Below are 13,980 nucleotides of genomic sequence, written 5' to 3'. Positions count from 1 at the left end.
AAGGATCAACCCCTACACTTAAGGGACAATAAGGGACTGTGGGACACTTGGCAAGTAGACTACATCAGTCCTTTTCGTCTCTCAGAAGGAAAGAGGTACGTATTGGTAGGAGTTGAGGTAATTTCTGGACTAACTCAAGCTGAAGCTGTCCCACGAGCAACAGGAGAGTATACAGTGAGCAGTGTGAAATCATGGTTTAGCTGTTTTCCTAAACCCAGAGTTATCCAATCAGACAGCAGTAGTCACTTTACTGCCGGGGTGGTCCAAGAGTGGGCACGAGATGAAGGGATACAGTGGATTTTTCATACCCCATATTACCCTCAGGCGAATGGTATTGTAGAACGTACTAATTGTCCTTAAACAAACCCTGAGACCACATGACCCTGGATGGGCACGACGAGTATCTGATGCAGTAACTAAAGTCAATGGACGCTGGGGAGTAAACGGTTGCCCCAGACTCACAGCTTTTTACCCTAATCCCCCATCCCTCTTACCTGGGACTAAGGAGAATAAGAACCCGAGGAATTCAGTGTATTATCCAGGACAACCAGTTTTAGTGAATCTACCCACTGTGGGACAAGTACCTCTAGTACTGAAAGCTCAAAAAAAATCTGTATGCATGGGTAGCCACAGATGCCTATGGGAAAGATCATCGAATCCATACTAGATGGATCATCCCATCTTTTTAACCGGTTCGAAATCGAGCCGAGTTGCTTTATCCGATCTCTTGCAGGTGGAATCCTGAGATCAAGAGAAGAAAGGAGAAGAACACTGGGGAAGAAGATTTATCTCATGTTGAGCTGGAGTGTCCTCAAGGGATACTATCTTTTGTAGTTATGATAGTTATTTTTATAGTACTTGTAATTATGTGTTATGATCATAATTAGCTTTATTGTTGAAAACACAACAGCTAAAAATGACATTTTTAACATGTGTTAGAAAGATATGCCTTGGTTTAATATGTTTATATGTCTTATGGCAAATCTATTGCCGGAATCAGGAACATGCCCAAGGTAAAAACAAGCGAACTTTATCAGTCCAAGCCACCCATGGTTTAGAGGATAACTTAGTTTTAAACTTGATAAAGGGGCTTGCAAGTGCCCTCCCTCAATGAATCTAGTATTACTGCTTGTTTACCTTTGCCTAAATCTGTAGAAGATCCCCTTCTGATGGGTATTCTCCCTACGGACATAGCAGGAAGTTTGTTACGACTGTGGAATACCTGGGGTATCATTGAAATGGTGAACCCTTATTCCCCAGACAGAAGGCGAGTTTCTGTACAAATTAATCAGCCATTTAATTTTTCTACCATTGATAGCACAACCTGTACATATTATGAAAAAGGCTTGAACGTAACTTTTACCTGCAATCAGACCATATGGGGAACATCTGATTTGTGACCCTGGGGAAGAGCAACTAACGTCCTACAATATAATCAACCCATAAATACAATGTGGTGTATACAATGGAATAGAGGACAAGATTGTCCCAAGAAAAAGGAAAAAGAAGAAAAATCCCAATAAGGGTTGTGTCTGGTTTGGATCAGACGGACAGGGTTTTACACCATTCAAACCAGGATTTTCTTTTGGCTCAGTATCAAACAAGTCAGCGTTGTGGTCCTGTCAAAATGTAATAAATTGTTCTAACTGGAAACAATACGATTGGGTTAAATATTATTGGCCAGTTTATATTACCTTAAAAATGGGCTGTTTATGTCGAAATCATAGTGTATCATATAAATCAGTGGGTGCAGATTTTGCACCTCGCAATGACTGTCATGTTGCCTCTGGTGATGCTCCGGCTGGTTTGATTTGGGCCTGTAGCGATGGTAATATGTACACTTCTTTATGGGCAGGACTACCTGAACTCCAATGTACTTTGGGTCTCCCGACATTATGTCCCATGTGGAAGCGAACCCCTATTCGACCCCACTGGATAACCTGCATGAAGCGGGCAAAAGTGACACTAGACAGAGAGGTAGAGGGGTGGCAAGACCCAGGGGCCGCCGCCCGCATAGCCTGGGGAATGGAAGGATTCTGGGGATTTGGGAGTGCTACCGTGCCGACGCGATTATGGTTAAGTAGGTTAGCTTATCAAGTAGAAAAACTAGCTAATACTACTGAAACTAGTGTACAGCTGCTTAATCAACAATTGCAAGCTACATCAAAAATGGCTCTTCAAAACCGCATGGCACTAGACTTAATGTTGGTATATCAAAATGGTCTTTGTGGTTATTTGAATCTTTTGGATACTGATTGTTGTATTCATATCCCTAACGTTACACTGGATCTTAATGTCCAACTAGAGAAGATGCGACAAGTAGCGAAGGACACCCATGAGCTCCAAGAATCAATGAGTGTTAGCTGGCTTTCAAAGGTATTTAGTTGGTTTGGATTTGGTGTCACTGGTTGGGTCCAAAGTTTGATACAATCTGCAATGATGTTTATTGTAATTGTAATTATTATAGGTGTAGCAATATCTTGTAAAAAATCAACTATAATGAAAGCTGTTAACATACGAATGGTCCAGCTAACTAATTATACACCCTTGCAGGAAGCTGAGGAAAACTTAATCGATGTCCCTAATTCTGAAATAGCAATTTAAGATCAGATGGACTCACAGGGTGAGGGGATGTGAATATAGCAAATATTATTGATAATTTGTATTGGAATTGAAACAACAAAACCGGAAGGTGGGAAAAATCCGTGACGAGAGTACCCAGACACAAACTACACATGCGCTCTGGGCTGGAGGCGTGGAAATCCGTTTTTCTTGCTGCGTCTTGTTTTGGCACATAAAGTACTGTATTGCCTTGTACTCTTCAGTAGCAACTTGCCATGTAAGTTGCAGTACAAATAAAAGACTATGACTGTACTGCAAGAGGCTGAAGGGAGAAGTGGTAATTAGATGCTAATTACTCACGGGTATATTAGTTAAGAGTTGCAGATTCAGTTCTTAATACTCAGGAAAGTTATCTTTGAGCCTTGCCTCTTTACTGTGTATTTGCTGTGCCTTAGGCACTGAATGGTTTTAGATGGTTTCTAGTCATGAGCTGGTTCACTTGTGGGAGAAGTAATTATCTGTTCAGTTATTGCAAGCCAGCCTGATTATTTGAGATGACATATGCTTATGCCATACGACTAAGATTTCTCAGGCTTTCAAGTTTAGGCCATCATAGGCTTTAGTTGGTCATCAGACTTGCAGGGAAGGTTGCCCTGCATAAGCCGGGGGAGACCGGGGCCCGGGCGAAAAGAAGATTGAGTTTGTGAATAGGGAAATTCTGTTTAAAATACTCTAGTTGTTTTAGCTTGCAGTTTCTCAGAAGTCTCTTGAATAGTGCGTTATTAGTGGCTCTGCTGATTTCTCCTTGCCTTGCAGCTACCCCTACACCAACTGCTTTGTATGAAGGAACTCACTCTGCAAAAGCAGAGTGAATTCATCTTTGATGGATTTCAGCTTGGCTGCTGCCTCCCCGTATAAAACGGTGAGAATTGCTTACATGCTGTTTTTGAGAAGAATGCGCAGTGAGAGATCCCATAAGTGACTGATAATCACAATTATGCAAAATTGCAGTCTATGCTTCTTCCCAAGAGCTTCTGAACAGTCATTTTATCAGATATATCACTGGCGTGCTGCAAAATATCCATTGTAAAATTTAACATCTGTCACCTCTCTTGTCTGCAGACATACAGTGAAATCTTTTCAAAGAACACTTTTGACAGACAGCCTCATGTTAAGAGGCTGACCTGAAGTACACTTTATGTTCGTAGTCCAGTCTTCATTGTCCTCTTCTGGAAAGCTGCTTCTGCTGAGCCATGGATCTGCGTAGGTCCTTCAAAGGGTGGTTTGACTCAGACTGTTTGAAGAATTTCCTACCTTTTTTAATTCTTAATTCTCTGGGTTCTGCTTAGCCAATTCATTTCAATGTTTGAATCTCTTCCTTGACAGACTCATATGGTATCTGTACCATGGTGCTGCTGTGCTAAGAAACAGCCCTTAAGCACTGTTCCTTGCACCATGTATTTGCTGTGCCTTGAATACTGTTTGGAATAGGGAACATGGTTTCTACTCATGACTGGAAACCCATTTATGGAAGAAGTTTGGGGTAGAAGTAGTCTAACATATCATGGTGAGTTACTTTCTGAGTTTGTATGCAGCTGAAAGCTTTTTTTTTTGAGATATGACAGTGTAATACAACTTGGTTTGTTACTGTTTACAGTGGCAAGGATATCAAGGGAGCTGCAGGTAGACTGCATTGCCTCTAGCTGTGGGCCAACCTCTGCGGTACTTTGATGAAACAGGAGACTTTAGTTATATTTATATGGCACTTAGGGACATGGTTTAATGGTGGACTTGGCAGTGTTAGGTTTACAGTTGGACTCGATGATCCTAAGGGTCTTTTCCAACAGAAATTATTCTATGATTTCTGCGTAATATCAATGTTAAGTAATACCCCACCTCCAATGCGCCAGGGTAGCATGGCCATCAGCCTCTGTACTGACCACGAGGACCCCAACCGACAACAACGACCAGCTTCGTATTGCTGAAAACCCGAGACCAACGCAAAAAAGGTACTCTCCCGTCACGACAAAGACATCATCCGTGAACTGTATTACCGGAAGAATCGCAAGAGGAGAGGACGAAATGGCCGAAATATACCTAATCGTCACACTTTATTTTGTGGCGTTAATTTTGTTAACTATTGCTGTAATTGTTCTTTTGATATATGTGTGTTTACCTTGTGATTATCATTGTGGATAATCACCTCCTGCTTCTAATCCCCCTGAGCCATAAACAAGTTCTCAAACTCGGCATGGACATGTTTCTGTTATGTAGGATCTGTTAGATTTAGATATATTATAGTTATAAGGAGATGTTGTGAACCAGTTAAAAATAGTTGTAGTTACCGTGTACATGCATTGTCACTTCTACCTTTTCTTTTTCCTTTTTCTCTCCCTTCTGAACTTAACTTCATATCACACCCGTGGACGAGACTTTCGATCAATGTTTAAGCCACGGGGTGGTGTGGCGGACCAATATGCGGTTTCTGTCTTAAACATTTCACGGTTCCGAGGAACCTACACTTTTTTTTTTTTTTTTTTTTTTGGTACAACGGCTTGAACATGCCTCGATACGGAGTGGACCCCAGAAAAGACCGAGATGAGGTGCCGTTTCCTGATTGAATCAGCCTGTTGCATATGCATGCAGCCTGTTGTATATGCATGCAGACGGAGATTGTGGGACTTGGACTGTATAAAAAGGACACCATCAGAAGCAAAAAGGGAGGACCCTCACCACCAAGGAGCATCAAGAGGACCAACGGGACGCCGCTGGATCCACGGGTGGTGATATCTTCTTTGCTGTCTTTCTCTCTCTCTCTCTCTCTCTTTTTCTCTCTCCTCTCTTTGACGAAGTGTAAAAGATGTGCTGTAGGGGACTTGTTTGTTTAGTTGAATTATTTAGTTAGAGTAGTTGCCATTGAGTCATTTATGTAACCTCATGCCTTGCATTTTGTATTATTAAATTGTTAAATTGGTTGGTTGGTGTCGTTTCACCTTAATTCAGTCCAGGGGGATCACGAACTTGGTCGTTGGTCTCACGGGGAAGGAGGTCGTCCTGAACGACTCCTTTCGGGCCGCGACACAGGGAAGGCGATTTAGTGGGGCAGAAGGATTTAGTCGTATTGCAGGCAGAACGAGAGGAAGGCAGGAGGAAACAAGAGGAGTTATTCAGGCTCCCCTTCGGCAGGGAGTAGGGAATAATGGGACAGTGACCGTTAAAGTACGTTTTTCGATAACTGATTTGAGAACCTGGAAAGAGACAGCAGGGACTTATCGGGAAGATCCAGAAAGAGTGGCTAAAGATGTTTGAAACAATAATCAGGACTCAAGATCCTGACTGGATTGTTTTACAAGTAATATTAGACACATTGCTAGATGGTACTGAAAAGAAAATGGTATTAAATACCGCTCGGAAACCGGTAGAAGGGGCACAAGCTAATAGGGATTTGCAGGGAACGATAGATCAGAATTTTCCTGCCACAGACCCAGGGTGGGATCCCAGCCAGCTGGGACCCCGGGGGCTTTTAACAAGATATCAGAGATGGATACTATTTGGCATAAGGCACGCTATGCCAAAAGCGATTAATTGGACCAAATTATATGAGGTTAAACAAGAACCAAATGAATCCCCATCCGCCTTTATGGAGCGGTTAAAAATTACTGCTAGAAAATACACTAATTTAGATCCTGAAAAAACAGAGGAAGCTGTTCAATTAGCTTCTATTTTTATGGGACAATCGGCCCCAGATATAAGAAAGAAACTTCAGAAATTAGAGGGAGCAGATTCAAGAGATTTGGGAAAGATGTTAGAGGTAGCGTGGACGGTTTTTAATAATAGCGAGAAGGAAAAAGAGACACGACAGGTTCAAAGGGGAAACCTAAGAGAGGGGAGATTAATTGCTGCTTTAACAGGGGCTCCTAGAGGAGCCTATAGAGGAAGGGGTTATTGAGGGATGGGAAGAAGTAGGGGGAAGAGGAAAATCACCTCCCTTTGTGCAACCTCGACTTGCAGAAGATCAGTGCGCAATCTGCAAAGAAAGGGGTCGCTGGAAAAGGGAATGCCCTCAGGCTGGGAACCTGGACCCAGCCCTCCAAACCATTCTGTACTTAATAGTTGTAAAGGAAATTTTAGCCATGAAACTGTAAGCATTGTTGGTGCTACAGGGAAGTGAGAAAATCGGCCCTTTCTGCAGCCCTTAAAATTTAAGTTAGGAAAACAATGGATGACTCACCAGTTTTTATATATGCCCAAGTGCCCGATACCCTTGATGGGATCTATTGAGCAAATTAGATGCACAGATAACCTTTAAGGATGGACAGGTGCAACTACTAATACCTGAATGAAAAGCTGTGGAAGCGAGAATTTTTATGTTACAGGACACACAAAGACCGGAGAAGGAAATTCCTGCAGGGGTAGAAGATGCAGTAACACCCTTGGTATGGGCTAGTGGAATCCCAGGTCGGTCCAAATTGGCAAAACCAGTTAAAATTGTTTTAAAGTCTGGAAGTAAACCGGTAAGACAGAAACAGTATCCTATTAAGTGGGAAGCTAGAAAAGGGTTGGAAGAATTAATAACGAAATTTTTGAATTATGGATTGTTGATAGAGTGTGAATCAGAATATAATACCCCTATATTACCCGTAAAAAAGCAAAATAGCAAGGAATATAGATTAGTTCAAGATTTAAGAGCTGTAAATCAGATTGTTCAAGATATTCACCCAGTAGTAGCTAACCAATATACCTTACTGATGTGATAAATTATTTAGTCCCAAACAGGATTCCAGTTTAAGTTTACAATTTATTAAGCGAATAGAGGCAAGCAAACAGCGCTGGGTGCGCCGGGAGTCTCCGCTCCACCAAGACGCATGCGGTACAGTTCCTGTTCTTGGTTTATATCCTGTCTGCTAATACATATTCATGAATAGGTGTGTCTGCTAATACATATTCATGAATAGGCGTGTCTTCTTCCGCGCATGCCCTCTTCTCCTTCTAGAGTCTTCTCGAATCTTCCTCAGCGTGCCCCCAGGATGACCCCAAACTTTATGCATGCACTTTACAAGTTTCTCTTTACACAATACTATGCGGTCAGTGGTCAAACTGGTTTGAGCTGATATACCAGAAAAGTAGTTTAAGTTTCTCCTGTAAAATACCCCTTTTTATGGTGCAGGAGAAATCCATAAAAGTACAGAAGGTTACACTTCATCACACGAATCAGATGAACATATTTCACAATCCCCCATCTTCTTCTTTATAGTATTGATTTGTGTTTTCATTTCCAATCGAGTACTGCAGATATCTGCATTCCTTGTATAACCGAGTGGATTAATCTAGTAACAATCCCCCACATATCCCCAATACAACTATCCCGATTTTAGTAAGCCAATCACCACCCATAAAATCTCCCCAAAATCCTCCTAGACTGACTCCATTCAAAGTTTGTCTCTCAGGAGGCCATTCGTTATACACCTAGACTCCTAGTCGCTCTCCCCGATTTATGGGTAACAGGAAAAAACTAGGTCTTACTAGTATCCATTGTTGTTTCCAATTACCCTTTCCCATTGTTTTTCCAAACTTGGGGATTACTTATATTGCTCTCCATAGCTTCCCACGGCCATCGTTCACCTTGATTTGTTCCACAACAAACATAACAATTAGTTATATTCAATGACTTAGCAATGTTTTCAGCAAGATTTACAAATCGATTTTTAGCAACTGTGGGAATTTCATGTTTCACTCCTGTTTCTATTTCATGATCTTTTGTTCTTTATATCATAAGTCCCATTTGGTTACTTTTTCCTGTTTCCACTTTTCTAAGTTTACAGGTACAGGCTGTACAATTAGAAAAGGTCCTCAGTTTTTCAGTTTTTGCCTCTAAGTTAGTTCCTACACACTTCTGGGGTAAACCCCAGCTGGATGTTACTTAACTTATCCATCCCCTTCTAGTGGTTACTACACATTGACTACAGTTACTTGCCGTAGTCAGAGTCAAGGAACTCACCCCAAGCAGAGCTAGAAGAGGTCCGGTCAGGGCCATAGTGATCAGCGGTCACAGCCTGAAGGGGTTGCAGCCCTTGACAGACCCTTTTTAAGCCGCAACACCAGTTCCCCTCCGGTCTTGCCCTCTTCCTTCCTTTAAGGGGGTGCTTTCTTAGTACCCAAATTAATTCTTCTAAGGGGGTGGATGTTCCACAGTGGATGCACCTGAAGTCTATATTATTTAAACTATGTTCTTGTCCTCTTCTTGGAGAGATACTGAGAACATTTCGCTCTTACAAATAAACACAACCTTCTACACAAAGGCTTTGCTGATCCTCCCATACACTAGTATATTTGCAAAACTGATCCCTGTTATTAGTCTCCCTGTTCACCAATTCTACAGGAGTAGCCACAATAAAATTCCCACAGCAATTTAGACTTTCTACTCCTTCACTGGACCTTTCACTCGTGACACATGTGTCCATCCTTTTTCAGCAGTTCTCACAGCTGTTTCTGTAATTGCAAATCCTAAAGGTGGTGGTTGGGCCACCATCCCAATCTCTCTTAATTCTTTTAATCTTTTTCCAATGGTACTATGATCCTCAATTACATCGTTCCCCAGAGGCATTCCTTGAAAATAAGGCATGCCATATAACATTTCATATGGCGATAATCCAGTCTCACTGTCCAATGGTAAATATTTCATCCAGGGCATTTGTGTCTCAATCATTAATTTATTCATTCTTTCTACCTTCCCCGAGCTTTGTGGGTGCCACGGAGTGTGGTATTCCCACTGAATACCTAATGATTGACATAATAGTTTTATTATTTTAGAAGTAAAATGTGTGCCCTGGTCAGAATCAATGTACTGGATTATCCCATATCTAGGTATCAAATGTTCCAATAAAATTTTTACCACCATCTGTGCCGTAGCTCGTGCTACAGGGTAAGCTTCTACCCACTGTGTTAAATGATCTACTATTACCAATAAATATTTTTGACCCCAATGTGTTTGCGCATGCAAACGTTCCAATATTTGTCTAGTGTAGGCTTTTGGCAACATTTCTTCCCCATCGGGCAGTGTCCATTTTCCTTGTTCTAATTTAGCTCCTATTTTCTCCAATTTTGTTTGTTCTTCTGGGGTAAACTTCTTCTCTCTTTCCTCTCGTCCTTCTTTGCTAGTGTCCTCCTTTGTTTGTATGACATTAATTTTGGCAACTTTAGTCCTCAAGGCTGCTTCCTGGGCCTCTTTATCTGCTAAGTTATTTCCTCTAGTTCGGTAATCTAATCTCTTTTGGTGTTCCCTCACATGTACCACTGCTATCTCCTTTGGTTCTCTTAACGCCTTTAAAATCTTTACTATTAATTCTTGATGTATTACATTCCTCCCTTGAGTATTAATCAAACCTCTTTCTTCCCAAATTTTTCCAAAAGTGTGGACCACCCCATACGCGTCCTTTTAATAATTCCAGGGCCCTACATAGGGCATACAGCTCACAAGCCTGAGCTGACCATGATGGACTCAGCCTTATTAATTATTGCATATCCCGATTTTCTCTTCCCTTCTACCACTCTGGAGGAGCCATCTATAAACAGCGCTTCTCCATTTTCCAACTCAGCATCTCTTAAATCTGGTCTCACCTTTGTCTGGGTCTCAATTACCTCTAAACAGTTATGTTGTAATACCTCTGATGGTTCTCCAAACAAAAATTGTGCTGGACTCTGAGCAGAAGTCACCCTCAGTTCTAAGTCAGGGGAGTCTATTAGTATTGCTTCATACTTTAGGATTCGGCTGTCCGTTAACCATTTTTCCGCTTTTTGTTGTAAAACATTTCTGACATTGTGTGGGGTATACACCTTTAAAGCAGCACTAAAGGTAATCTTCCTAACTTCTTCTATTAATAATGCTGTAGCAACCAAAGCTTGGAGACAAGCAGGCCATCCTCTGCTTACTGGATCAAGTAACTTAGAACAATACCCCACGGGTTTTTTGATTCCTGCGCAGTCTTGAGTAAGAACTCCATATGCTGTCTGGCTTGATGTAATTTTCAAGCCATGGTCTACAATATCCTAATATTTGCCTAATTTCCTTTTTAGTTTGTGGGGGTCTTAAGGATAGAATCCCAGATACCCTATCAGGATCTAACTTCTTCCTTCCCTTACTCAACCAATGTCCTAAGTATTTTATTTCTTGTTCTACAAACTGTAGCTTTGATCGGGACACCTTTAATCCCTTTTCCCCTAGAATGGTGGCTTTTCGGGTCCCCGCTTCAGTTTCTCCTGCTACTAATAAATTGTTCACATATTGCAATAATTTTACCTCCTTGGGTATTGTGAAATCTTGTAAGATTTTCTCTAAAGTTTGTCCAAATAGATTTGGTGACTCCGTAAACCCTTGTGGTAACACAGTCCATCTTAATTGTTGTTTTCGTCCTCCCACTCAAAGGCAAAATAATCTTTGGATCCCTCATCCAGAGGACAGGCCCAAAAAGCATCCTTCAAATCTATTACACTATACCAAGTATGTTTGGGCAACTATAGGTTTTAATCCTTTTCGACCCTCCATAGGTACAGGGTATTGCTTGATTCTAATTGGGCAATTTGTCCCCTTGACTCTGAATGCTCAAGTTTAACTTCAAAATCAAATCCCTTCCTAATAAATTGTATTCTGCTTCAGGGAGCCGAAGTAAATCATTAAGCAAGATATTTACTTTAAAAGGCTCTCCTTTTGCCCCTACTACTGACATATAGCTCTTCCCTTTTTCTATTCCTTTTGGAAATATTTGAATGGTTAATTTTTCGGCCCCTGTATCCTCTTTATGGGGACCAATTAATAAGGCTGTCCCCGGGGTGTCTGCTCTATTCTTTTTTTTGCTTTTCTCTCCAGACGGAGTCTTATTTTTCTGACTTTCTCTTACTGCTGCTACAAAAATTTTTGCTTTTGCTTTTTATTTTTCTAAGGAGTGCGGTCCCAGCCACTGTATTCGGCCTCGGGGAACCTCTTCCCTTATTCCCTGTATGATTATTTAATGGGACTGCCACAAACCCGATGCCTCCCTGATTGCCTCCGAGGGGTACTTCTCGTAAGGGATATAGAGAAGCTCCCTCAGATACAGCAGTCCTACTTCTCGTACATGCAGCCAGAGGTCGATCTAATTCCGGTGCTGTTGGTGGTGGAGATAGGGGCAACGGTGGTACAGGTAGAGGTACTACGGCCACCGGAGGAGGAGCCGCTGCTGAAGATGGATTATTAGGATATGGAGGCGGTAGGTTATCCAGTGGCTCCCATTTATCATCTTTTTCTTTTTCCTTTTCACTTTTCTCCTCTTCCTCAAACTTTTTATCTGTTTTTAATGTAAATAGTGAGGCATAATCGCTTTCCGCTTGACTAAAAGGTTCCTTCGAATTAACATATATATTTAAAGCCCGGCAGACCCAGTCTTCAAAAGATCCAAAACCAGGCCAAAAGACATGTGGTCTCAAAGGTTCTTTTGGCCATTCTACCATACAATATTGAACTAATTTTAATTTACTTTTTCCTTTTCTGGGGCCCCTATCATTCCAATTTTTAATCATTATTCCTAGTGGACTCTCCGGAGGTATTTCTAGTAATTCGCTCCCTTTCTTCTGGTCCTGGGTTCTCGATTTCGTCTGACCCATCTAGGAATTTTTACTGTGGCAATTCCTACAGCCCTTGGCTACCAGTAAGAGTGTCTTGCCGGGGGTTTAGGACCTATCACCCACCCACGAATCCCATAGGAATCGCTTCGGTCCTTCACCGGCCAAGTCCCTCGCGGGAGATTGGAACCGCGGTTAGAAGACCTCCACAATCGCTTCGGAACTAGGTTCCGTCTCAGTCACGCTCTTACACACACAGGCAACCGAATCCCACCCAACCGAACGGTATACACCTTAAATACTTACAACTCCGTCGTCTTCGTTCGGATCTTCGCGCGCAGAATTACGGGCAAAATAAACTGTTGCAGCCGGCAAGGGAGCTCATAAATAAATCCAATTCTTTGCTTGCCCCTATTCAGGTTCAGGATGGCGTTAGTCCCGACCCGACCCGATCAGGAGCCACCAAATGGTGGGGCGCCCCTCCTAGATCAAGTCAGAATTCAGGAACCAAGACCATCCTGGACGAACCCCCAATTGAGATAAATTATTTAGTCCCAAACAGGATTCCAGTTTAAGTTTACAATTTATTAAGCGAATAGAGGCAAGCAAACAGCGCTGGGTGCGCCAGGAGTCTCCGCTCCACCAAGACGCACGCGGTACAGTTCCTGTTCTTGGTTTATATCCTGTCTGCTAATACATATTCATGAATAGGCGTGTCTTCTTTGGCACATGCCCTCTTCTCCTTCTAGAGTCTTCTCGAAGCTTCCTCAGCGTGATCCTGTTTGCTAATACATATTCATGAATAGGCATGTCTTCTTCAGCATATGTCCTCTTCTCCTTCTAGAGTCTTCTTGAATCTTCCTCAGCGTGCCCCCAGGATGACCCCAAACTTTATGCATGCACTTTACAAGTTTCTCTTTACATAATACTATGAGGTCAGTGGTCAAACTGGTTTGAGCTGATATACCAGAAAAGTAGTTTAAGGTTCTCCTGTAAAATACCCCTTTTTATGGTGCAGGAGAAATCCATAAAAGTACAGAAGGTTACACTTCATCACACGAATCAGATGAACATATTTCACACTGACATCCTTAAAGGAAAAGCATGAATGGTTTACTGTACTAGATCTCAAGGATGCTTTCTTTTGCATACCTCTAGACAAAGACAGTTAGGCGATATTCGCCTTTGAATGGGAAAGCCCCACTACTGGAGGCAAAACACAACTTACCTGGATGGTACTACCTCAAGGGTTCAAAAATAGCCCTACAATATTTGGCAACCAGTTGGCAAAGGAGCTGGAATTATGGAAAAAGGAAAACCCAGAGGGAACGATACTGCAATATGTAGATGACATTTTGTTGGCTGCAGAGACTCGGGGAGAGTGTTTACGGATGACTATAAGCCTGTTGAATTTCTTAGGACAAGGAGGATATCGCGTATCAAGGAGCAAAGTTCAGGTAGGAAAAGAGACTGTGATCTACTTAGGTTTTGAGATTTCACAAGGACAATGGAGACTGGGAACCGACAGGAAAGAAGCAATCTGCCAAACTTCAGAACCAAGAACTGTACGAGAGCTGAGGGCGGTTTTGGGTATGGTCGGACGGTGTAGATTGTGGATTCTCACCTATGGACTATTGGTAAAACCCCTCTATGAAACTTTGAAGGGGTCAAAGGAGGACCACCTACTATGGACCCCTGAATGCCAAGTAGCTTTTAAGGACTTGAAAAAGGCTTTGATGTCAGCACCTGCATTGGGACTGCCTGATTTGTCGAAACCTTTTGAGCTATTTGTACATGAACGACAACATCTTGCTCTGGGTGTGC

Source organism: Phaethon aethereus (assembly GCF_964289735.1).
Source record: "Phaethon aethereus genome assembly, chromosome: W".
Classification (NCBI taxonomy): Eukaryota; Metazoa; Chordata; class Aves; order Phaethontiformes; family Phaethontidae; genus Phaethon; species Phaethon aethereus.
This window is presented reverse-complemented; position numbering follows the sequence as displayed.